The sequence below is a fragment of the Ictidomys tridecemlineatus genome, chromosome 1 (genome assembly GCF_052094955.1).
Source record: "Ictidomys tridecemlineatus isolate mIctTri1 chromosome 1, mIctTri1.hap1, whole genome shotgun sequence".
NCBI classification, from domain to species: Eukaryota; Metazoa; Chordata; class Mammalia; order Rodentia; family Sciuridae; genus Ictidomys; species Ictidomys tridecemlineatus.
The window spans coordinates 122,113,555-122,138,692 of record NC_135477.1 but is presented as its reverse complement, the minus strand read 5'-3'; the positions used below and the strand labels follow the sequence as shown (position 1 = coordinate 122,138,692).

The 25,138-nt window shown below is 50.9% G+C and overlaps 1 long non-coding RNA gene across 1 annotated transcript; it reads left to right on the top strand.

Annotated features, from left to right (window-relative positions):
- The first annotated feature begins 17,981 nt into the window (after positions 1–17,981).
- Positions 17,982–24,279, top strand: LOC144377173 (uncharacterized). Its single transcript, XR_013437859.1, has 2 exons — positions 17,982–18,301; positions 18,453–24,279. It is a non-coding gene; the product is annotated as an uncharacterized LOC144377173 (long non-coding RNA).
- Positions 24,280–25,138: the final 859 nt, after the last annotated feature.

The window sequence follows — 25,138 nt, the reverse complement described above, 5'->3', positions numbered from 1 at the left end:
CTTTGTGCCTTGCTAAGTTGCTGAGGCTGCCTTTGAACTCACGATCCTCCTGCCTCAGCCTCCCAAGCCGCTGGGATTACAGGCCTGCGCCACCGTGCCCGGCTTCCATGTGCCTTTCCTTCTTGACCATCTCCTTATAACCCATTCCTTCACCCACATTCACCCTTGAACCCTCACACAATGTCCCATCACTCTACCCAGGGGCCCCTCTGCCCTACTCAGGGTACCCTTCATGCCCAGTGCCCTCACCCCTCCCATGCCTCCTTTGCTGAACCCCTTCACCTCCCACACCCAGTCCACATATTGCATCTGGTGGTGCTATGACCCCCACCCAAACCCTCATGAGATCACACTGGGTCCTCTGCCAAAGTCCAGGACTCCATTTCCAGCCCAGCTAACTCGCTTCTCCAGGTCCCCATCACCCCCTTCCGTCATCGTGTTCTGCAGCCAGCCGCCTGGGAGCTGAATCAGAGCCATAGAACTAACATTTTGCACACACGTCTCTCCAGATGACAGGCAAGATGGGCCTTCTGCCCTCAGCCCACACACACCCGTGCTCAGGAAGCACACAGAGCCAGGGCTGTACCCAACATGGGTGGGGAAGAGGGCTCGGGTGGGCCCCTTCCCTGCCTCAGATACCAACCCTGGCCTTTGCCCTTTGGTCTCTTTTGTTCAAGGCTTGGAAGTCCCCTTTTAGGGAGAAGAAAAAGTACAATGGGAGATGAAGCAAGACCAGAGACTGGTACAGCCCGGCAGCAAGAGCTGATACCATGCAGAGAGAGGGATGGGACAGAAGCATGACGGAAGAGCAGGGGGGGAAAGGCAGGGATAGAGACAAGGCAAGGAGAGGCAGAAAAAGGAAGAGAGAGAGAGAGAAGAAGCAGGTGCAGCACTCACGAGAGGGGAAGAGAAGAACAGGGACCCTGAGCTCAGTGCAGCCAGAGTTCAGATGGGAGGAAGGTGTCAGGAGCCCAGCAAGCCCTGAAGCCCAGGGGAAACAGAACCCTGGAATTCCCAGGGATCCAGGCTGGGACCAAAGTGGGAGAGCAGAGTTTGTGAGCACAAAGACAGTGGGGATCACACACACTGTGATCAGGAAGAACCTGGGACCCAGGACTCTTGCTAGGGAGGGTTAGCTGACCTCTATGGAGGCCCCTGCTGCTAGCCCAGCATCCTTGTGTTTCTGCTCAGGATCATTCCCAGTGGTCACCATGCACTAGGTACTTACAGCCATCGCCTCTTCCAGATCTTTCACACAAAACGCTTGTTAGGCCAACACTGTTTTTTTGTTTTGTTTTGTTTTGTTTTTTAAGAGAGAGAGAGAGAAAGAGAAAATTTTATTATTTATTTTTCGGCGGACACAACATCTTTGTTTGTATGTGGTGCCGGGGATCGAACCCGGTCCGCATGCATGCCAGGTGAGCACACTACTGCTTGAGCCACATCCCCAGCCTCTAGGCCAACACTGTTTTTGACCCCATTTTACAGATGAGGAAACTGAGACTCAGACACACAAAGAGCTTTGTCTAGATCTGTTTAACTCCACCATGTTATCTGTGAGCCTCTGTTTTTCTAGTTCTGTGAAAGTCAGTCTCTGCGCTAGCATTTTGTGATTCCAGTTTTCTTACTTGCCGACACATACACGTGGGTGGACCCCAGAAGACACTCACAAAAGGGTCTCGGTAACCGTTCTTCATCGGTCCCAAGGCTTCCCTTCCCCACCCCCAGCTCCTCCTGCTTCCCCTCCACAGTATCTCAGATCACCTCCCTCTGGCTCAGCAGCTAAGCATGAGGATGATGTCATTCCTTTTATTTAAAGAAAAGAGCTGAGCTGGAGCTCCAGGATGGGGGTCCATGTGGGAGCAGGAGCCAACTGACTAGCCTCTTCTGTCCCCTTAACTGCAATCTGCTGAGCTGCTTCCTGAGCCCTGGCACATCCCCCAAGAAGCACCCCTGCCCAGCATTGGAGCAGTGAGGGAGACACTCAAGAGTTAACAGGGAAGCCAGGCACCAAGGTCTGTGGGGATGTTAGTGTGTTTGTAAGAGCTCTCTGCAGTCAAAGGACACACTGCTGTTAAAGCCACACTGAGGGGGAAACTGAGACTCCTGGCCTGGGCCTTCAGTCAGTCACCTAAGGTTATTATCTATGCATGGTTTCCCAGGAGGAGGGTGAAGGAAGGAGGACTGACTGAATCCGGAGGTCTGTGCTCTTTCTCTTTCATCCTCTAACAGTCAGAGGCCAGTAACTTGTTCTCTCTGAAACAACTGAGAGGGGCACGGGGGAAAGAGCCCATGGCCCAGGGATGGGGTCTTCCCCTGGGCTCCCAATTCCCTTTCATGGCCTGTCCTCCCATCCATGCCAGGACCTCTCAGCAAGATCTCTAATTCTTTCATACCTCAGCCCTGCTTCCTTCTGAGAGGTTTCTTTTAGCATAACTAAGTACCCTACTAAACCTGCTAACATCGGTAAGAGATGGGCACGCTTTCATCCTCATTTTATAGGCAAGGCAAGTGAGGCCTGGGAAGGGTCAAGAGTCAGCCCAAATCACATAGCTTATAAGTGGCTGTTAGTGTTGAGATCTTAAATGTCTCTGAAGCGCCATCTCTTAAAGGCTTATGACAGGCCTGAGGTGCTTGAGGAGTTGGGGTCTAGTGAAAGGACATTAGGTCATTGGGAGAGTGTTCTTTAAGGGGATATTGGGTCGCTGGCCCCTTCCTCCGTCTCTTGTTGCTTCCTGGCTGCTGCGGGGTGAGTGGCTCTGTGGCACCACATAGTTGCCACTTTGCTGTTCTGCCTCATCACAAGCCCAAAGCCACGGGGCCAAGTACAGTGCACTGAAACCTCTGACACTACAAGCCAAAATAAACCTTTCCTCCTTATAAGTGGATCATCTTGGGCATTTTTCATAGCAATAGGGAGATGACTAACATAGTGTCAGAACCAGTGTACCAATCCAGGTCTGTCATATTCCAAAACCACTGTTCTCAGTCCTTCACTATTCTACAAGACTCTCTTCCAGCTTCCCCAAGACCCTCACAGCTCCTGTGTGTGCCCCTGCAATGGACTGAATGTTTATGTCTCCCCAAATTCTTATGTTGTATTAATCCCTAAGATGGTATTAGGAAATGATGCCTTTGGAAAGTCAATGGGACCTTAAGGCTCTTGAGAGGGATTTGTGTCTTAAAAAGTAGATCCCAGAGAGCTCTTTGTCCTTTCTGCCATGTGAGGACACATCGAGAAGGTGCTGTCTATGAGGAAGCTGGCCCTCAATGCACAGCAAATCTTCCAGTGCCTTGATCTTAGACTTCCCAGTCTCCAGAATTGAGAGAAATAAAATTCCATTGCTTTTGATATTTGTTACCGTGGCCCGAACAGAGCACGGCATCCCCCAACTCAATCAAGGCTGTTGTTTAAGCCACCAAGCCACTCTTCTGTGGACCCTACCCCAGCAAAAGGCTCCAGATAGGTGACTGGGACCACCATCTTTGGATCCTCTGTCAACTTCCAGAGTTTCTTGCCCCGGCAGCTTTCAGCAGATCCCTGCCAGGAGCAGGCAGAAATGCTTGTTCTATATTTTATTTAGCCACTAATTGCCTGCGTTTAAAAGGCATCACAGTGCCACAGTCGTCCACTGCTTCATGCCCTGATGCGTGCTTCTGCATGAAGGGACAGTTGGGCGGGAGAGTGGGGAGGGCGAGGGGCCACAGTCTCCCCAATGACAGCTTTAAAAGCCTGACCCCAGCGCTGAGTGCTGGAGGATGTCAGGTTGTCACCCTGAGAAACGAGACAGGGCATGCAGGGGCTGGGGCCTCTGCAGAAAGAAGGAGAGAGGTCAGGGCCCTGGCAAGGGCCAGGAAGGCATTGGAGGGGGCACTCTATGTCCCCACTCACCCCTAGGATGAAGGCGCAGCTGATGGAGCCTACCCAGAATGCTTTGGTTCAGCTCCACTCCTGCCTAGAAAACTCTGCAAAAACCAGCTGCCTGGAAAGGGACTTGGTACTGGCCCCAACAGGCACATCTCCTGTGATCAGCAAGAAGACAGATTTTGAACCTTGACTTTGTTCAAGAGCAAGAGATGGGGGCTGGGGATGTGGCTCAAGCGGTAGCGCGCTCGCCTAGCATGCGTGCGGCCCGGGTTCGATCCTCAGCAGCACCACATACCAACAAAGATGTTGTGTCCGCCGAGAACTAAGAAAAAATAAATAAATGTTAAAATTCTCTCTCTCTCTCTGTCCCTCTCTCTCTCACTCTCTCTTTAAAAAAAAAAAAAAAAAAAAAAAGAGCAAGAGATGGCAGTTGAGGAAGACGGGGCAGGGGTGGGAAAGTAGAGGTAAGTGCTGAAGCAGGTGGTGGGTGACCCCCAACTCTGGAGATGGCCCCAGCGGTCTTACTTTGGGACCTGTTTAGAAAGTGCTCACCCTGATAAGGGAAGAAAAAACTTGTTTCCCACCATTTCCCAACATTTCCATTCTGAGCCATATGAAAGCTTTCTCTGACTCCAACCCTTACACTAGCAGCAAGCCTACAATTCAACCACAACCCTATTGAACCTCTCCTCAACTCCAACTCTAAATCCAACCTTCATCTCACTAGGATTTCAACCCTAATTCCCATGTGTAATACAAAAATCAAGCTGATATCTACCAGATGCAAACATCAGTAATAATCCTAACCCCATTTCCACTCCCCCCCCCACAAACCTCTCCTCGATAGGGATTAAACCCAGGGCCTCACACATGCTAAGCTGGTGCTCTACCATTGAGCTATACCCCAAACCCCAGCCTCCAATATATTTCTAATCTTGGTTTGTTGTTGTTATTTTTGTACTGGGGATTAAACCCAGTGCCTTCAGCATGCTAGGCAAGAACTCTACTCTGAAATCACTCCCAGCCCATGCTTCTAATCTGAACCAGTCCCTAACCATATCCATGACCCCAACCCCAGTCCTTTAATATCCATCTCAGATGGAAATCCATCCCAATTTCTTTTCCATTCCTCATTTTTTGGGGGGAGCCCAGTGGGGATTGAACCCAGGAGTGCTTAACCACTTAGCCACATCCCCAGCCCTTTTTTATATTTTATTTTGAGTTGCTTAGCGCCTCACTTTTGCTGAGGCTGGCTTTGAACTCGTGATCCTCCTGCCTCAGTCTCCCGAGCCACTGGGATTACAGGTTTGCGCCACCATGACCAGCTTCCAGTCACGAATTGACCCAACCCTTTCTCCAATCTCTATTTGACCCACCAACTGTGACTGATGCCAGTCCCTCACCCTGGCACTATGCCTGGGACCTGGCTTGGTCCCAAGGCACCTGGACTGGCTGAAAGTAGATTTGAGTCTTCCATCTTGAGCCAAGCTATGAAGCCATGGGGCCTTCAGGGTGGGGCCTCCCATTGCTAGAAGTGCTCAGGGCCCCCATTTTGAGTGGATAGGTCTGAAGCCTTCCTGCTCTGTTCAGCTCCCAACCAGCAGGACTTGGGTAGGGGTGTGACAGGCTTCCTGCTGCCAAGACAGAGCTGAGCAGCCCTGCTTCTCCTGAGGAATGGCAAAAAATTAGCACTTGGCTGAGCCGGCCCACCCCTGCGCTCCTCACACCTCGGTGGGTAATTTCTACATGGCCAAAGGCTGAGCTTAATGGGCCGCTGCTTCCAGCCCGGTGGACAATCTGGAAAAGCAGCCCCCAGGGTCTCCCACAGACGAGGGGCTCTGCCTCTGCTAAAAGGATGGCATTTGCATCCATCAGGAGAGGAGGGCAGGCTGAAAGCTCAGAATCCTACAGTTGGGAGAGAAGGAGGGAGCCAGAGTGCTCTGCGGAGCCCCAAGAAGCAGGACAACATCCTCTGGAGATGGGCAAAGAAGCCATTCCTGTTTGTGCTGGGTGTGCCAAGGAGCCATCTCTGAGCTCGGCAAATGCCGAGTGATTAAGCCGCCAGCGAGTGAAGCTTCCAGACAGCCCTCCAAGAACAGCTCTGTTCCTAGGCCCACCACCGTCCACCCTCGAGCCACCCGGTGATGAATGCCAACCGTTGCTACCACATGGGCTGCCCCACATTGTGCTGTCATAACCCACCCCTCTTCCTGGGGTCAGTCTGTCTGTCTGCTCAGATGGGGAGCTAGCTGGCTGGCTGGGCTGGCCGCCAGCTCTGCATTTCCTGCCTGGCCCCGCACACCGCACTGTGGTTGCTCACCAAAAGCTAACTGAATGGGCTGAACTTTCTCCAGCTTCATCCTCAGCAACTCCCACTTCCTGGGAGGGTGGAATTGTGACTATCACTCTGTCTTGCAGGAAAGGCAAGATGGCCTAGTGGTTAACAATTCGAGAAGCAAACAGATACTCCTGAGTGCTAAACACGCTTCCAGCCCTATCATTTCTAGCTCTGTGGCCTTGGGCAAGGTTTCCTCACTTCTCTGAATGAAGATAGTGGTTCCTGTCTCACAGAATTGCTTTTAGAGTCTATACTGGGTATGGTGGTGCATACCTACAATCCCAGCAACTGGGGAGGCTGAGGCAGGATTGCAAACTCAAGGCCAGCTTAAATAACAGCTCAGTGGTAGAGCACCTCTGGGTTCAATCCCAGTAACTAAAAGAAAAAGAATTCAATAAGGGAACTGGGGATTTGGCTTAGTGATAGAGCTCTTGCCTGGCATGGCAAGATCCCGGGTTTAATCACCAGCACCAAAAAAAAAAAGTAGTATTCAATAAGTGTGTGTGAATGCATGTGCATATGTATTTAAAGTGCTGGTGCACTGGCTGACACACAGTGGGTCCTCAGTAAGCACTGTCTATGATAATGGTGGGGCTGCAGATACTGGTAGCCTGATTGAGAAAAGTCTTCAGGAGAAGAGATCAACTGGGGCTCTTCTCTGAAGGGGCAGCCCCAAACCTGATGTATTCACGGTCCTGCCTGAGCACCCGTTGACTTTCCCTTCATTCCACCAGTCTCCTTCCCCTCGGCCAAGGAATCGAATTACTCATTCATTCATTAGTTCATTCATACCTTCATCTAACAGCTGCTTATAGATGGCTGACTCCAGGCCAGAGCCTGTACTGTGGGCTGGGAGGTCAGTCAACAGGCTGAGGTTTCTAACTCCCATGAGACTAGATGGGGGACTGATACTCTGTCTGTGCTAGCAGGGGGAGAACCCCTGGTCTAAGGGCTGGATTCCTAGAGGAGGGCTTTATACCCTAACTTCTGGAGGACAGGGGGGAGTTGGCTGGACAGAGGGGAAAGAGAGTCCAGGTAGAGGCACGAGTCTCGGCAAAGTGCAGGGTGGGAGGCCACATGGATTTCGGGCTTTGAGAGTGTCCTGAGTCTCTGTGGAACAGCAGGTGATGACACAGGACACTGGCTGGACATGGGACTCTCCTTGGGGTGCTTTCTTCAGGGATGAGCCCTGGCTGATTCTTTTCTTTGTCCACACACAGCCTCACTTCTCAACAAAGGCCTGTCCTGAGGGAGAGGGAGAGGGAGGTGGAGGGAGAGTGAGACCAGGAGGGGAGTTTCCACCCAGGGTGGCGTGGGATGGAGGCTCAGAGGAGAGGGTTACCACAAAGCAGCCCCCCCCCAGCCTTTGCTTGACTTCCCCACTCAGTCTGCATCACATACCCGTACTAGTTCCATGTCACAAACGAGGAGACAAAGGTACCCAGATTTTCAGTAACATGCCCCAAGGGTCACACCTACAGCATGGGACCCTGGGTCAGTCCCCAGAACCTGTGGCTCTTAACATTAGGCCATCTTGGATAGGGGGCAGTGCTGGGGGAGATGACCTGGGGGCAGGAAGCAGTGGAGGGAATGAGAGCTTTCTTGGGGTGACCTCTGGCCTTACGACCAGCCAGTCACCCGACACAGACCTGGGGAGCAAGTGCCTGCCAGAGCCTGGAGGGACAAAGCCCCCATTCAGTGCTCAAGGATCTTCGCTCCCAGCTGCTCAGCTCCTTGCAAAGCATTTTCCCTTAATAGCCTCCCATTCAGTGGCGGCTGCAGCCCACATCTGCAGAAACCAGGCCACGCAACTCCTCCCACCAGGCCAGCAAGGCTGCCACAGCCACCATGGTCACCATACCCCAAGCTGCTCCTTCTCTCTCATGTCAGAAAACTCCCGGTCCCCTACCACTCCACCTGCTATTTTCGGGACTGCCCATAGTGGAGGGACAGAGCTGAGACCCTTTCCCTCAGGTCAGCCTGTCCTTAACTTTTCTCTGCAAAAAATGTATCTTAAAGGTATTGGTAGAGGATAGGATGAAAAGAAGGACTCCTAGGTTCTCCTCTGCTTTCAATTTGCTGTGTGACCTAGGGAAAGACATGTCACCTCTCTGGGCCTCCTGATAACTCAGATGCAGACTGCCCACATTTGAATCCTAGATCTACCACTAATAAGCTGTGTGAACTTTGACATATCTCTCTGAACCTCAGTTTTGTCTTCTGTATAAATGAGTTGACCTACTTCAACAGCTGTTGAGAGGATTACCGAGATGACCCATGTGAAGCATTTAGTTGGTGCCTGGCTCACGGTAAATAATAAGTGCTAGTTGTCGTTGTTGTTATTATTATTATAGGTATTTTTCAAATATTTTAACTATGGGTTTTTTTTTTCTTTTCATATACAATTTTTCCAGCAGAGCCCTAATATTATATGGAGAAGGTGAAATGGTGTGGGGTGGGCTTACCCACCTCTTCTTCCTGCAATTCCTATACTGTTTACTCTGGTTTTGACCATTACGTTCCAGAGGTTGCCCGAAGACACTGCAGGCCACACCCTCCAGATTCTCATTCAGGAAGTCTAGGGTAAACCCAGACAGCAGATCTTGTAGAATCATCCCAGGTAATCCCAAAATCTCCCAGGTTGGAGCACCAGAAGGTCTTTTCTGGATCTTGCTAAGGTGACACCAGGACTTTGGGTACACGGATTTCCTTCCCTGCAGCCCCCCCACCCCCTTAGGCTGAGAACCCACCCCTCACAGACCTAGCAGGTTCCAATTGTTCCCATTCTCTGGCTCAGCAACCAGCCTCCTCTGCCTGGCCTCCATCCGGGCGCCCTTCTGTGAGTTCTTTCTTTTGGAGCCTGATCAAAAGGGGGCATGAGGAGGAAAGCGCTCCTTCCCTCTCCTCCAGCCCAGCCCTCCTCCACCACCATGCTCCTGCCCCTCCTTTCCAAGCCAGCGTCTTTTTTCTTTTCTTTCTTTTTTCCTTCCTTCCTTCCTCTCCCTCTCTCTCTCCCTCTCCTATCCCCCCTTCCCTCCCTCCCTCTCTTTCAGTGCTGGGGATGGAACTCAGGGCCTCACACATGGCCTCTTGCATGCTAGGCCAGCGCTCTACCATTGACCCGCACCCCACTGCCCACTTTTAATAATAATGTCTAAATGTCACCATGTGCCCGACACTACACTAGGCACCTTCCGTTTATCAACTTGCTAAATCCTCATACAGCCCCCACATCCCCACTTGACAGGTGAGAAAACAAAAGCACAGAGGTTAGGTGACATGGTTAAGGTCACACAGCTATAAATAGTCAAGATGAAGTTCTACCCTAGGCCAGCCTGACCCCATAACTCAGGCTCTTATCCCTTCTGCTGATGTCCTTCCCTTAGCACTTCCCTCTACTCCCTGCCTCCCACATCCTCAGGGACCCGCTAAAACGTTTCTCAGGGGACAGGGCTTTGGGCCACACCCCAACAGCTGACCATATGCATCACAAGAGGGGCTGATCTAATTGGTGTCTGAGGTGCTGGGGTTCTGGGTCCTGCTAGAGGAGCAGAGCACTCCCATGGTGAGTCCAGCCACCTAGCCATTCCTCCTAAGTGAACCCCACTGGACCATCCATCTGCTGTGTGGCAGTCATCCATTCATCCATCCATCCGGATGCCAGCTCAGCCTGTGCTTACTGGCCCTGGTCATCTGTCAGTCTTCCTTCTGACATCACAAGCCACCAGATGGTCTTTACTTGACTCTTAGTTCACCAAGGGGTCAGTCCCTCTCTACAGGCCAAAGGCCTCGACTCGTGAGTCTCCAGGGTGGAGATTGCCGACTCGGGGGTCGGTGAGAACAAACCTAGCCACTGTCCCTGCAGACCTTATAATCGGATACCCACAGAGCCAACATTCACACAGCAGTGTCCCAGGTCAGCCTGCTGAACCAGGTCTCTCTTCCTGCTCCCACTACCACCTCATCTCCCCTGGGCCCAGCTGCCCCCACTGCCAGGGGACCTTTCCCTTTGTGACCTGTCCTGGTAATTTGGAAGGTGATTAACAGCAATCACGCTTGAGTTTGACATCCAGGCACGGCCGCTAAATTGAGGCTCACAAAGCCTCCTTGACATCCAATATGTTATATGCTTTTCCCCTTAATTAGGAGCTAAAGTGGATAAATATGAAGTTGCCATGGCAACAGCCTCCCGGGTTGGTGGAGGGATGCAGCTCAGTTTCTGTCGGCTGGCTGGCTGACATGTTGGCTGATGGACCAAACCGGCTCCTGGGAAGGAGCAGGAAGAGGCCCTCTCCCACTTTCCTGGCCCCTCCCCCTCAAGTCCCAGTTCTGATTATTCTCTTCTTCACTGCTCCTTAGACTTCATAGAGCCTCAAAATGCCCCACCTGGACCACAGAGCTCGGTTGGTCAAACCACCTCATGGAACAGGTCAGGAAACTGAAGAGGAAGGAGCCAGAAGGAGATGATATCTGACACCCAGATCTCCTGACTTTTGGATCAGAATCTGTAGTGGTTCTGAAATGTTGTGGGGTCTCAGATCCCTTGGAGAATCTTTTGAAAATTATGGATCTGGTAACATAGGTCTGAGGTCAGCTGTGCAGTGGGGCTCAGACCCAGTATTGGGCTGAATCTGCTTTTTAAATTTAATTAACTGGGCTAGGGCTGGGGCTTAGTGGTAGAGCACTTGCCTGGCATGTGTGAGGCACAGGGTTCGATTCTCAGCACCACATATAAATAAATAAAGATCCATTGACAACTAAAAAATATTTTTTTTAAAAAATTTACTTAACAGTTGAGTTCTTACTATGCATTTTCCTCATGTCATCTCATTTAATCCTTCTATGGGGCAGGTAATATGATTATTTCTACTTTCCAGATGAGAAAACAGAATTGCAGAGGTTTGATTGCTTCCTCAGTTCACACAGCCATGGGTGAGGAGTCAGGATTTGGATCCAGCTCTGTCCGCAGACTGTGGGGTCCAAGCTCTGTAGTGCCTTTTCCCAATCCACAAGTAATGGCTGCGGTAGCTGAGGGGCTTCAGCCAGGAAGATGAGGGGGACCCTGAAAAACTCCCCCTCTCTGTCCCCCAGTTTTGCTATTGGGATAGGTGGAGAAAAGTCTGTTGGTTATGCCTCATTCAAGCCTCCCATTGAAGAAGAACCAGCCCCAAACACCTTCTAATAGAGATCAAGTCATTTAAACCTTGAGAGAAAGCAGGGGCTCCATTCAAAGAGCCGAACCCACAAAAGAAAGCACCTCAGAGCTACCAAAGTCCTATTTTCAGGAGACCAAACTGGGTCTTTACCTTTTCACCTTCCCTTTTTTGCCAAAGAGAGTTCCTGCTGAGCCTTGTGCTTGGCCAGGGAAATGAGGCACACTCTGTCCCCAGCCTGCAACCAGAGTATGTCCCTTCAACTCAGAAATCCATCCGGCCCTGCGCCTGTGCTGGCAGGTGGGAGGGGAGCACTGTGCCTCCTCCCTGAGGAGCTGGGACTCGGGGCTCCTCCAGCACCCCCGCACCACGTGGCGTGGATGCTGGCAACGAGAGCTGGGGCTGGTGGCTTGGCCCCCGAACTTCCTTTCCTTCCAGTTCCAACTAAAAATAGAGACGGCAAGGACGCAGCTCGTTTTGTCAGACAGTGTGAAGTGGGGGGGGATGCCTGTGCAGACATAGGCCCCCCCTTTCTAGGCATGTGATACCCAGCCCCCAGTTTTCCCCATATGCCCCCCGCCTCTCAAGGCCTTCCTCTGCTGTGACAGCTGTTGCTGTGGAGCCAGGGTCTCAGTGTACCTTCTGATTGGTCTTTGGCTTTGGGGAGGATGGAGGTCAGAGTAGCTGAACAGTGGAAGGGCTGACCTCAGGGAGTTTCCTCTCCCTCTCCCTCAGGCCACATGGGGTGGGTGGGACAGGACTGGGCGGCTTTACCCCTTTAGGTTTGGAATAAGACCCAGCAGTTCAGGCTGCAGAGTGGAGCCCCTGGTGGTACTTGGGGGTGTGAGCACACTAGGTCCTGGGGGCATGGAAAGCTAGGAAAGCTAGTGCTAGGCTAATAGACAGGCACCAAAAAGTTACCTCTACCAAGGTCCTTGTCCCCAAGGGCCCAATTTCTTCCCCAGGATAGAGACCAAACTAGAGACCTCTTCTGATTCATCCCATGAAATCCAGCCTAGGCACTCAAAAGACTGCACATCTACACTTCTAGGTGGTAAATGGGGTGGTGAGGAATAGGAGAAGGGAAGCAGTTTACCATGGTGTCTCTTGTGCCTGGAACAGTGCCTGGTGCATCGTAGATGCTTGGAAACATCTGTTGAGTGACTGAATGAAAGGATGAATAAATGAATGAATAGGATGCAGTCATGACCCAAGATAAAAAGGGAATCATTAAAGCCATCGTTATGGTACTTTTGCAGCAGGGCTGGGCTGAAAAATTAGAGCCAAGGGCAGACTAATAATTTGATGCCTCTTCAAAATAACATTCTTTCAATATGTGTTCAATATTTATTTGAAGGAGAGGCTATGCAGGGCCTGGGCAGGAAGGCGGGGCCAGAGGTAGTGCTCAGGGAGCTGGCTGCAGCCCTCAGCTTCTCCAACAGCCAGAAAAATTCTATTCTTGCCCTAAAGTCACTAGCCCCAGTGAGTTTCACAGAAACCCTTGGGTGCTCTGGGACCCTCATCTTGACAGGGAAAGAGTTCAGTGAACAATTGTTGTAGCCTAAGCTACAACCCAGTGAGGATCTCACCTCTGCACCCAGAAGCTTCTAGAAGTGTTCCCATTCACCTCCACTAGCCTCCTTTTTGTGCAATAAATATTCTTCAACTTATAGAGCCCTTTAAAGATGGGCGTCTCAGGCAGCTGCCCTCATGGGGTCTCTTCTTCAGTTGGAGGAGAAGGGCTTGGTAGAAGGTCTACTCAGTGTTCTTCTCAAGGCCTGACAACTTCTCTCGCCCATGTTCAGGAGGAAAGTTCAGGATGGGGAGGTGGAGGGTGGAGGGGTCACATCCCATGGTTTGCAGCTCTAAGCAGGTGAGAGGAGAATGCAGGCTGCCAGAAGAGACTCCTGCTCCCTCCCAGTGAGCTCCCTGACCAGACCTGTAGTTCTAGGCCCCCAGTCTGCAAGGAAACTCAGGGAGCACCTCAGTGAGTGAGTTCAAGTGGCCTGAGGTGGATGGCATTGGAGCCGCTGAATAATGCTGTCTGACTTCCATTCCCTTGGGGATGCCTGGGAAAACTGGGTATCTGGCCAATGAAGTGATCACCGGAGCAAAATCTTTAAGTAAAAACAGTCACTCACTTCCGTTTCCTCTACTCTATTCGCCTCACTCTCTCTGTGCTTCTGCATCCAGTCCCACAGTCCCACCTCAGTCCATTGGTCCTTGTACCCACAGTGTCCCTATAGCTTCTTTCCTATCCCCCATCCTTACAACCAGCTTCTCCATCCCTTCTTCAGCCCCCTGCTACCTGCTCATCATAAAATGAAACCTCTGAGTACTTGTGCAGATGAATAAATAATAGCAACATTATTTCTCGAGCCCTCGCTGGGTGCCAGGCACTAGGCTAAATACTTCTTTATGTGCATTATCTCATTTCCCCTTCACAGTGACCCCTAAGGCAAGGCTTGAGATCAGAATCCCAGCTTTCTCACTTACCAGTAGTGGGATCATAGGGAAACCACTTCACTTCTCTGGGACCCTGTTTCCTTGCCTGTAAAATGGGGAGATCAACAGTACCTACTTAATCGAGTTGTGTGAGGATGGAAAGAAACAGTGCCTAGCACCGCCTGGCTCGTGGGCTGTTTCATGCACTGTCATTACTATTATTGTCCCCCATTCCAGATAAGGGAACAAGGGGAAGCCATTCACCAGGGTCCTATATGGTTACAACACAACAGCATCCAGATTCTAACCAGGGCCTCCCCCTCAGTCTTGACCAAGAGTCTGCAGGCTGGACCCTGGTCAGGTATCTCCCCTTCCCCCAGGGTTACAGGTTCCTCCATTTCCTTGCCCATGGAAAGGAAATGAACTCCGGCAAGCCTTCTGGCTTCCTAGTGACAACCAACATCCCACAATGCTCTAGGAAATGTGTGCACACGCCCACCTGCCAGACCTGGAGGAATCCAGGCTTTAGACTTGAAAGGTAATTCAATCCCGTGGTGCTTCCTCCCATCCCCCCCAGCAGTGCTGGGTGTTCCAGGTGGTGATACAGACCCAGTTACAGAGGAATTAGCAGCTGTCTGTGCTCAGCCTTGTGCACAGAGAGATAGCCCCCTTGGCATTGGCACGGACTCTGATTGGGGTGCAGTTATTGGAGACACGGGACACCCCTAAGTCCAGCACTCATCTACCCTTACCTCACGCAGCCCTGCCTTTCAGAACTCCTTTGACCTTGCCAACTCTCTGCCTTTCCTCAGCTCCCCAAGGCCAGGCTCCCCTGGCCCTCTCCCACTCTGAGGAAGCTCCCTTTCGAATTCATCACTTCTCCTTCCTTCCAGGCCCCAGGCCCAGGGCCCATCTCCTTGGAGTGTTCATTCAATGACTGCCCCTGCATTTCCCCCTACTACCCTACACACCTGTTTCTGTCTGCCCATTAGCCAAGCTCACTCCTGAGTCTGGTGCCCAGCACTTGGGGCTGGGGCAGAAGGAAACCTGGAGCATGTCAGAGCTCCTGTCTAATTAGTAATGAGTAATAAGTTAACATGTAATTAGAAGGTGAGGGCAGGGGGCTGTGTTTCTTGGCCTGTGTAGCATCGCCATGCACACACCCATTTTCCCCACCAGACTTACCCCTTGATTCCACACCCTCCCGGGTTCGCACTGGGCCTGTCAGTCAATTCTCTGACCTATAGTCCTTCATTCATTCAACCCTCAGGTTCAATCTGCCTGGACTCATCCCCAACCTTCCCTACTAAGCAAAAAAATCTTATTCCCTGTAGTTCTGGGAATCCCAAAGTCTCCTGATATCATAATTTCATGAGGGTCCAGGCCAGTTCCCCACCCCTACCCAGGCCTTGAGTTCAATACTTGGAAGAAAAAATTCCCCCAAAAGAAATCCACAGCAGGTCAACCCCAGACCTCTCCTGCCTACTCCATTTACATTCAGTTCATTGACATTCTCCTCACTTGCTCACCTGGTGGCTGTGTCATACTCGGGACCCACCCCCGTGCCAGCCTGTCCTGTTTTCTTCCCCTATAACTCTCAGGAGAGCCCCTTGGGTGATGTCCTGGCCCACCACACCCCCCTTGTCCACAGGAGGGAGCATGTTGCCCTCCAGTGGCTACATCAGGCAGTGGCCTAGGGAGGAAAGGGTGTCCAGGCTTCTTGGAGTATCTGGGCTCCTGCCCCCCACTGGCATACATTTGTAGACTCACCTCTTTGGGGGGGGGCGGGGGGGGGCTGCCTACATTTCCCAGCAGCCTAGTTTACTCTTTCCTGTTACTCTGGCCCTGTGGGCCTGCCTAGTCGGGTTCACCCTTCCCCTCCCGCTAAAGGATCAATTAATTACTAAAATGGCAATAGGTATGACCAATAGGCAAGGGTTTTATAGGCATTGACTCACCCGATCCACACAGCAATCTCAAGCAGCAGGGGCAGTTGCCAATTTTGTTTTACAAATGAGGAAACGGGGTCTCAAAGAAATCAGGTAGTTCTCCCAACCAGGAGAGACCGAGGTAGGTGTCTGACTCTAGAGGCCAGCTCCTCACCAGGAGATATTTAGCCCTAATGGTTATTGATATAGGACTAAAAGCAAGGGAGAGGGGATTAGGGATGGGAGGGTGTGGCACAAACAGGGCAGGAGTGAAATGGAAGGTAAGGGAGTACCTATAGCATAAGATTCTAGAAGGTCAGGTGAGGAAGGGGTGTGTAGTGTGGATGTGAGGAGGCTTGAGCCCGTGAGGCAGGAGCAAGGGATGTGAGTGCAGAGGACTGTGGGTGAAAGGTAAATAGAGGGTGTTAGTGATGTGTATGAAATGGAGGTTTGAGGGGTGAGCCCTTGAGGAGCAAAAGGGCAGTGTGAGACTGTGGTAGAGGTGGGAAGGCCATCAGGTCAGGTTGTGTGCTGTGTGAGGGGGAGGGGCAGGTGTGAGAGCCGGGAGGGGTGAGAAGGAGGCTTGAGGATGAGTGGGAGGTGAAGGAGGTTAGGTGTGTGGGGTGAAGTGGGGGGGGTGGAGTGGGGGAGGGTGTAGAAGCGGGCAGGAGGTGGTTAGGGGGAAAGTGAGAAGGGTAGAACTAGGTGTGAGGATCCTGCAGGTCCCTGAGAATCTGGAGAACTGGTGCAGGGCAGAGGAGTGGGGGATGGGGATGGGTGGCATGGAGAGGGGTGGATAGGTCTGTGGTGCTTGGACAGTTCAGCTTTTGTCCCTGTCCATGTCCCCAGTTGCTGCAGCCCCCACAGGTCTGGCCCATACTGCTAGGCTCCATTTCAGGGATGGGTGGAAATTTCCATTTCAGCAAAATCCATTTGTAAAGCCCTGGAGCTTTCAGCCTCGTTCTGCTCTGCCCGCCTAGCTCTGCTGGTCTGGTTCTGGCCTGCCCAGCTTGCCCCATTCTCTACCCTGGACCTCCCTCTGTTCTCCTTCCCCAGCAGCTGGAGCTGGAGAGGCCTTCCCCCAGATCCAACTTCAACACCAAGAGAGTCTACAGAAGACCCCACCCTTGCCAAACAAGCACCCTGACATCCTGGGTGGCCCCAGGGGGGCTGGCAGGTGCTGAAGATTGGCCACTGCCTTGCCCCTCAGGTAGGGCACCGTCAGCACACTAACCCTGTCCAGTTCCCCCAATGCAGAGGGTCATTACGGAAATCAGAGCATAGAAGAATGGGAAGAGCTCTTTAAGATAACCCTATGAGACCTAGAGAGAAAAATACTTCTCCAGAGCTTCATGACTGGCAGTTGGCAGAGCCAGAATGACCACATTGCCTAGAGGAGGACTTATAGAAAAAGTCAGGCAAAGTGAGGTTCATAGCCCAGCTCTGCTGCAGAGGTGTGCCTTTAATGCATTATTTTTGCTTCTCTGCACCTCAGTTTGTTCATCTGTTCTCCCAGGCTGGGGGGATGGTAGTGAGTTGACCACTGCCAGGTGCAGCAAAATGGGAGCAGGCAGGAGAAGTATCTGGATTTGGGGGTCCATGGGAGAGATAGGAGTGGTATCAGTTCTAGATTCTATGGCCAGAATCTAGACCCCTTTGCCTTGCTCCATAATTTCCCTATGGAAACTATAGCAGGGATGACATGGCTAGGGATTGAAGCTCTGGGTGGTGAGGTGAGCTGTGGCCTCCTGGGGCAGAAAGTGAGGAAACAGCATGAGCCATCTCACTGTCTTCTCAGCAAGACTTTCTTCCCCTAGCCCAAGAATGGCCAGTCAGGACTCTGAGTGGAGGGGTGGGTTCCCTGAGTACAAATCAAAATCCTGTGTTAGGGGAAAAGATTGGGGGCAGGTGTAGGGTCTGTCTTGCTCACTTTTGTATCCTGACATAGCACCTATCAAGGAGGGTGGGCCCCCAGGCCCAACACACCTGGAGGTAGATCAGGACAGGTCTTAGTAACTGGTGGAGGGAAAGCACCAAGGATCACCTTACCCAGCTTGCTTCTGACCAAGTCCCCCATCCTAGGCATACACTAGGAACCCTGGCACACACTGGAGCCAACCTTAACGAGCACATGCCCCAGCACATCCTCCAGATGCTGCCCTCCTCCCCCTTCCCCCACAGGAATCTCAGGCCCCATCTGCTTCACTCCCCTGCATTTCCCCTGAACATCTGGACTGATCCTAAAATATGGCTCTTGGTTCTGTCCAGAGGGAACTTCTGGAGGGAAGAGGAGACTCCAGGGTCCCATTAGTTCTGAGCTAGGGCCAGGGAAGGCCCTGGCTGACCCCCATTTCCAGCCTACAGCTGCCAGAATGAACAGGCCTAACAGAACCCTGGTCCCTATCTCCTACTCTCCCTACCCTTGAGCACCCCTCAACTGTAGGGTTGTAACTATCTCCTGCACCCAGACACTTCCAGCACACCCTGCACAGCCTCCTCAGCATCTGCCCAAGGGTTATGCTCTTCCCTGGGCCAGGCTCTGCTCATGTGTTTAGCTTCACTCTCTAAGGTAAGTGTTTCTCCAGCTTTTTAGTGAGGGCTCTGCACCAGAACCCACACCCCTGAGGATAGGTTGCTCCTCCCTCTCCCACTCCTTGGTAGAGGTGGTAGTGGAGGGCGGAGCATCAAAAATTCTTTTTCTTTTTCTTTTTTTTTTTCAGTGCTGGGGTTCCAACCCAGGGCTTCATGCTGGGCAAGGACTCTACCACTGAGCTATACCTACGTTCCTTAGAAGCAAGAATTGTGAATCCCACTTCAGAGAAACCCAGTTCAGTAGGGCCAGACTGGACTGGAATAAACTTCACCCACACCCTTCCCTTTATCCACCACCTCTGTCCTACTCCCACCCTGCCTGTTGCCTCGCTGTCCAAGATTTCCTTTTGTCTTTCCGTCATAAGATGCTCTCCATGGTCCTGAACCGTAGGCGGGGTACAGAATTATTCATGTTAAACTTGGGAGGCCTACTGACCCAGGTAAGGAAGAAGATGGTGGAGGAAGGGACGGCGGGGAGGACCTACAAAAGAGACAGAGACGGTGTGAGACACAAAGGGGCAGAGAGAAGGGAAGCAATGTGAGAATGCCAGGAGGAAGTGATTTCTGTCCACCCTACTAAGGTTGATCTTCCCTCTGGGGACTTGGGTGTGGGTCAAGGCTCCCTCTCTGGTGCTCTGCAAATGCCACCTCCTGTTTGTCCCTGCAACTCTCTGGATGTACCACCTTCCAATTCCTTCTGTCACACTGTTTCCAGACCCTCCCTGACTTGGGGTTATTGTGTGTCGGGGACCCCCCCAAAGTCTAGATCCTAAAGACTCAGCTATTACTTTCTCCTCCCTGAAGGCCAGGGAAGATGACTCCTCTCCAGACTTCTCCCAGCCATCAGTCCTCCAAGAGCCAATGTGGGATACAGAGAGCCTGTTGAGTCGCCCCCACCCCAGCCGCCTCCTGAGTTTGGAATGCCTGCCACTGGAGGGAGGGACAGAGTGGGGACTGATCTAGTCTGGAGCCCCCGGGACCAGGACTGCGGCTGAAAGGAAGGAGCTGGGCAAACAGAAAAGAGTGGAAAGCGGTTTCCCATTCGGTTATGGCTGTTATTATTTATTTATTCATGTATTTTTTATTAAGGAGGCGATGTCGGCCTAATGAGCGAAGAGCCCGGCGGGCTCAGAGGGGCGGAGCTGGAGGTAATGGGGCGCTCTTGACACGCGCAGGACCCCTCTCCAGCGCCAGGACCCCTGTGGGGCTGTTACTCTCAGCTGCCTCCAACCTTTCCTCGGTTCCCCTCCCTTTCGCGGTGCGCGATGCCTCTGCGTGGTGCCTCTGCCTCTGCGGGGGCCGAAGGCCGCCAGCTCACACCCGCGCCCCTCTGCGGGCGGGTAGAGCGCTCCTCCCCCTCCCCTCTCCCTTCCCCCTCCCCCATCGGGTTCTGCAGGCGCTAGCCAGAGCCGAGCCTGGCCAGGCGCCTCCGCCTCTCCGCAGAGCCTTCTGCCAGTGCCCAGCCCCACAATCCCTTCCAGTAGGGAAATAGCCCAGCCCTTATCCCTAGACTGGGGAGACCTGGCCTCCATCAGGACCGGATTTTGCCTGAGCTTCAGCTTTCAGCCAAGAGCAAGCTTGGGACCTAGGTGCGCTTCAAGTCTTAAAGTCCAACTCTCAGCACAGGGCTTGCCTCAGACCTAGACTAAATCCTTGAGCTCTTCAAGGGGCCAGAGCTGCAGGCTGGCCCCAATTCCCAGGCTTTATCTCGGAAGCTAGCCTCAGACCAGACCAGGAACAAGCTCCCTAGCTTTAATCCCCGTCAGTGTTTGTGGAATGGCCTTAGACCAACCTTAGTTACTAGTTCAGGCCCAGAGTTTAAAGGTAGAAGTTTTGGAGGCCAATAAAAAAAATTAATAATAATAATATATTAAGAATTGGAGGAGTATGACCTGGGGAATGGGGACAACAGGTTGTTCCCTGAGGCACAGACCACTGCAGCTGTACTTCACGCCAGAGGGTCCACCTCCTGCTTGTTGTAAGGACCCAGCTGAAGGCATACACCCTGCAGAGTTCATGGATGGGGGTGTCTCTGGGGACCTGCACTATGTGAGTGTAAGACCACAGTTTCCATGGAGCTTCCACTGATGTCAACAAACACTGGACCAAGATAAGTGATTTGTCCAGCAAACATCAGCAAAGCCCTGCTGTGTGCCAAGACCTCAGGACAGGGAGAGCATCTACAACAAGCCAGCTCTGTCTAATGGTGGCTGGGGTTGGAACAGCACAAACATCTTAGAGGCACCCACTATTCAGCATGTAACTGTGCCAAGTCCTTGCTTCACAGCATTATCTCATTGTATCACCGCAGTCCTACAAGGTACACACAGTTACTATTTTTTTATTTATTAAATAACATTTTATTATAGAAGCAATATAAGTGCTTTATGGAAAATTTAGAAATATAGAAACCAAAATTATAAAAACAAAAACCTTGTTATACTGTAATGTATATCCCACCAATCTTGTTTTTACATATGAGCATCTTTTTACGAAAGGATCACATTATACATACTACTTTGTGAGCTCCTGTTTTTTAGCCAGCACTCTCCACCTTTTCCATCTCAGTTGATTTCCATTTTTGTATATTTCTTATTTTTCCATATTTTTGTTAGTTCATGACAATTATTCAAAATAGTGGAATTTACTGTTACATGTTCACACATGCACACTGTATATTAATATAATTCGGTCGATGTCATTCCCCACTATTTTTTTCATCTCTTTTAACACAGACTTTGTACAAATTTACCCCACTGACTCCCCAAGTCTTTTAAAATCTGTTTTTCAGAGTCCAGTTCAGGGATAGCTCCTGATCATCATGTGTATTAAATTTCTTATTGTGGTATACTCCCCCAGTTTGGGCCATTAACCCTTTGAAATATCCAGATCAGTTTCTTCCAGCTATTTACTTAATTCCTTATGTTATTATTTAACTTGTAACACTGTCCCAGTGTTTCGTGTAAACTAGAAGTTCCATCTAAAGGCTAGAATGTCTAGGTGCAGTCACCAATGCCACAATCCTAGCAATTTGGGAGGCTAAGGCAGGAGGATCACAAGTTTGAGGCCAACCTCAGCAACTTAGCAAGATCCTGTCTCAAAATAAAAAGGACTGGAGATGCAGCTCAGTGATAGAGCACCCCTGGGTTCAATCTCCAGTACCAGCAAAATAAATAATAAAAATAAAAGCTAGGAGAATTTAATTTAAACATTTGTGCCATGTGAGGCGATGTGGTACCCTTCACTGTGCATTGCATTGGGTCTACATCATCCACCAGTAGAAACGTTCATATGGACACTCAGTGATAATAGTTACGATTTTCTCCCCATCTTCCTTCTAGGAAATAATGAGCTACAATTTTCTCCCCATCTTCCTTCTAGGAAATAATGTTTGAGGGTTACTCAGGCACCAAACGAATGTTCACTTCCCCATCAGCCCATTTACCTAATGGTTATTAACACCAATCCATAATCCTTGCCTGATTAGTCATATTTAAAGAGCAGAAACTGAGACTCCGGTTGGGGAATGGCTCACACAATCAGTACATTGTTTTCTTTGACTTTTCCACCCTGCTGAGCTGAGCGCATAGTAGGTGCTTGGCACACATCTGAATGCATGAAATATGCATAAGGGTTCCTCTCTTTATGGACCAGGCTGACCAGAGGTGAGAATGGTTCTTGGTAAGGCTCAACCTGCCTCCTGACAGTTTAGCACTTGTTATGGGGCAACTTGTACTCACAGCTTTACAAACATTGACTTCTCTAATTTCCTCTCTTTTTTCTTTTTCTTTTTTTCAGTTCATATTAATCACACAGAATGGTGGGTTTCATATCCTACAAAAGTGTGGCGTATTTGTACAAACATGAAAACATAATTTGATCAATTTCACTCTCCGGTACCTCTTCCTAGCTTCTCTAATTCTCTTAACAAATCTGCAAGGAATGCAGTATTGCTACCCAGATTTAGAGATGACGCTCAGAGAGGTTAAGTATTTGCCTATAGCCACAGAGCCAGTGATCAATGGAACCAGGATTAATTCTTTCAACTCTGAAACCTAGATCTTTTACCACTACCCTGAACTGGTCTCTCAAATTGGCCTCCTTTCCAGTCCTGAGACAGAAGAATAAACTGGCTAATAAGACTCTGGGACTCCTCCTGGTGTGGGCTAATTCTGATACTGCCTGCAGCTCTGTGGCCATCTGTTAGCATCAGTGGGTTCCCTGGGTTCCCCTCTGTTGGCCTCTACCAACCAACTGGCTCTCCAGTCTATAAATCACTTGTTTCCTCCAGCCTCTGCACCCTGAGAGTCCTTCCACACTCCAGCCCCACCCTTAGGGCCTAAGGTCCCCATTGTTGTTCTCATACATGGACAACAACTCACAGTTCATGAAACACCCCCTCTTTTTTTTTTAACCATTGTGTAATTGGGGTCTCACATCTATACTTTGAAAGAGATTGTGGGCTCCATTTTATAGAGTCTTGGTGAAGAGAGCCCTAGCTCCCAACCTGGCTCATGCTGGCCCCAGTCAGGATTTTCAAAGTGGGACCAAGGCCCCCAAAGGAGTTTAGCACTAACCCAGTGCTAGTGCTCTGATGCTGTTTGGAATGTGAGGTTTGTTCCTGGGTGGGGCCTGTGGTCTGAGTGGTTCTGGGCCTGGAGCTGGAGCTTTGGGGTCAGCCTTGTAGCCTCCAGCCCTGTCAGAGAGCAGGTCTCTGAAATGTCACCAGCACTGAGGGCATCCTGAGAAATGTCAACAAATGCTGATTTGAGTCCCTTGGCTAAGGGTGGAGCTAATGTTTATCTACAGAGCCTGCCTCTACCATCTCCCTATTCCAACTACAGATGGAAGAGAAGCCAAAGAGCCCTTAAGGTTTTCCTAGTCGATATCATAGGAGGGGAAACTGAGACTCAGAACTCATAAAATGTGGTGGCATTTTTTTCTCTCCAAAAACAGATTAGCAATGGATCTCCTCCTATTCCCCATCCTATTCCCCACTTCCTACCACCTAAATTCCTCCAAACCCTGGAGTCTGACCAGGCAAGATCTTGATCCCAAGCAGCTGTGGGATCAGGGACAGGGGCCCGAGGAGCCAGCTCAGGGCTGGGAGCCCAGCATGAGGAGCTGCAGTAAGGAGAACAGCTTGAGGTGCTGCCACACCAGCCTTTGCCCTCCTGGCCCGGCCCCACCCTGGGCTCACACCTGGACCACATTCTTCCTGCCACCTCCAGAATGGAGAAGAGAAAGATGGCACTGAATATCATAGGCAGCAACACAACAGCTCCATGTGCTCTGGGAACTGCCCACCATCTCCAGGCCCTGGGTGACCCGAGCCCTTCCCCTCTCTCACCATCTGGCTCTAGGGGCACCTTGCTCCACCACTGTTCCTGTCCCTAACCAGGAAGGCTGCTTTCTGCCTTCCTTCGTCAGTCCTGCCTGGGACAAGGCTCTAGTCCTTTGTGTTCACCTCACTGGGTGCAAAGGACCCTGTCTCCCTATCTCAAAGAATCCTCCCCAAGGCCCCCGGGGAGCCTGGACTTCCTGTTTTCAACTGCAGAGATTGACTCTTGGTCTCTAGGTCCTCTCACAGTATACAGCAGCTGTTCAGAGTCTTCTCTGTGCTGTATTTGGGGAAAGCAGGTTGGTCCTGTTCTTATCTTCCATGCCTGCCATAGTACAAGTGCACAGTAAATAGTCATTGAATAAAGAAAATATTGAAGCTGGGTGTGGTGATGCATGCCGGTAATCCCAGCCGCTCCAGAGGCTGAGGCAGGAGAATTGCCTGGTGAGTTCTAAGCCAGCCTTATCAATGTCACAAGGCCTTGAGCAACTTAGCAAGACCCTGTCTCTAAATAAAATATTAAGAGGGGTGGGGATGTGGCTCAGTGGTGAGCGCCCTTGGGTTCAGTCACCAGTACCAAAGGAAAAAAAGAAATAATAAAAAAAAAAAAGAAAGGAAGGAAGGAAGACAGAAAGAAAATATTGACAGATCAGGCCAGGCTTGAATTTAATAGTCTGCACTTCTGCCTCAAAGAACTTCAAGGGTGATGTTCCCTGAAGATTGTAAGCTCCCTGAGGACAGAAACCACATCTCTGATTCATCTCTGCCTCCTTTGTGATTCATCCAGCACCTGGCCTCTAGGCCCCTTCTTTGTGGAAGGCTATAATGTAGGTGAGTAAATGAATGTATATGTAAATGAATGAGTGATCTAGTCAGGCAAGGATTTTTTTTCATTCTCTTATTATGATGGGGAAATAAAATTTAGAAAGTCTAGAAAGCTGGAGAAAGCTCCAAAACGTTAAGCAGGATTTTAATGTAGGAAAACTGGCCTAGCAACCTTGGAACTACCAGCCAGGGCATAGGCAATAGGGGTGAGGTAGAAGGCTGGGTGGGAAAGCCTCAGGACTGAGGCCCAGACAGATGGAGTGTCTGCCCAGGATGAAGGACTTTCCTGGAATCCTTCTGCCTCCAGGTGGAGGACCTGGGAAGCTTTTTTTTTTTTTTTTTTCAATTCCAGGAGTCAGGTTCATAAATCATGACTCCATTGAAGACACAGGCACCTCCTCTCTGGAGACCTGGGTGTGAGTTGATGCGAATTCCCAGTGACATGAAGAGGCGTGCAGCCTTCCTACACAGGGGCTTGTGCCACCCCTGCCCAGAATAGAATGTACCGCTCGATAGGGTCTACGAGTCATCTGCAATGCTCTGAGGTGTACAGAGCCCTAAGGGAGACAGGGGAAGGGAGGACAGGCCCAGGAGCAGAAACCAGAACAAAGCCAGGGAGGGAGAGCCAGAGAGCGGCCAAGGCCGAGA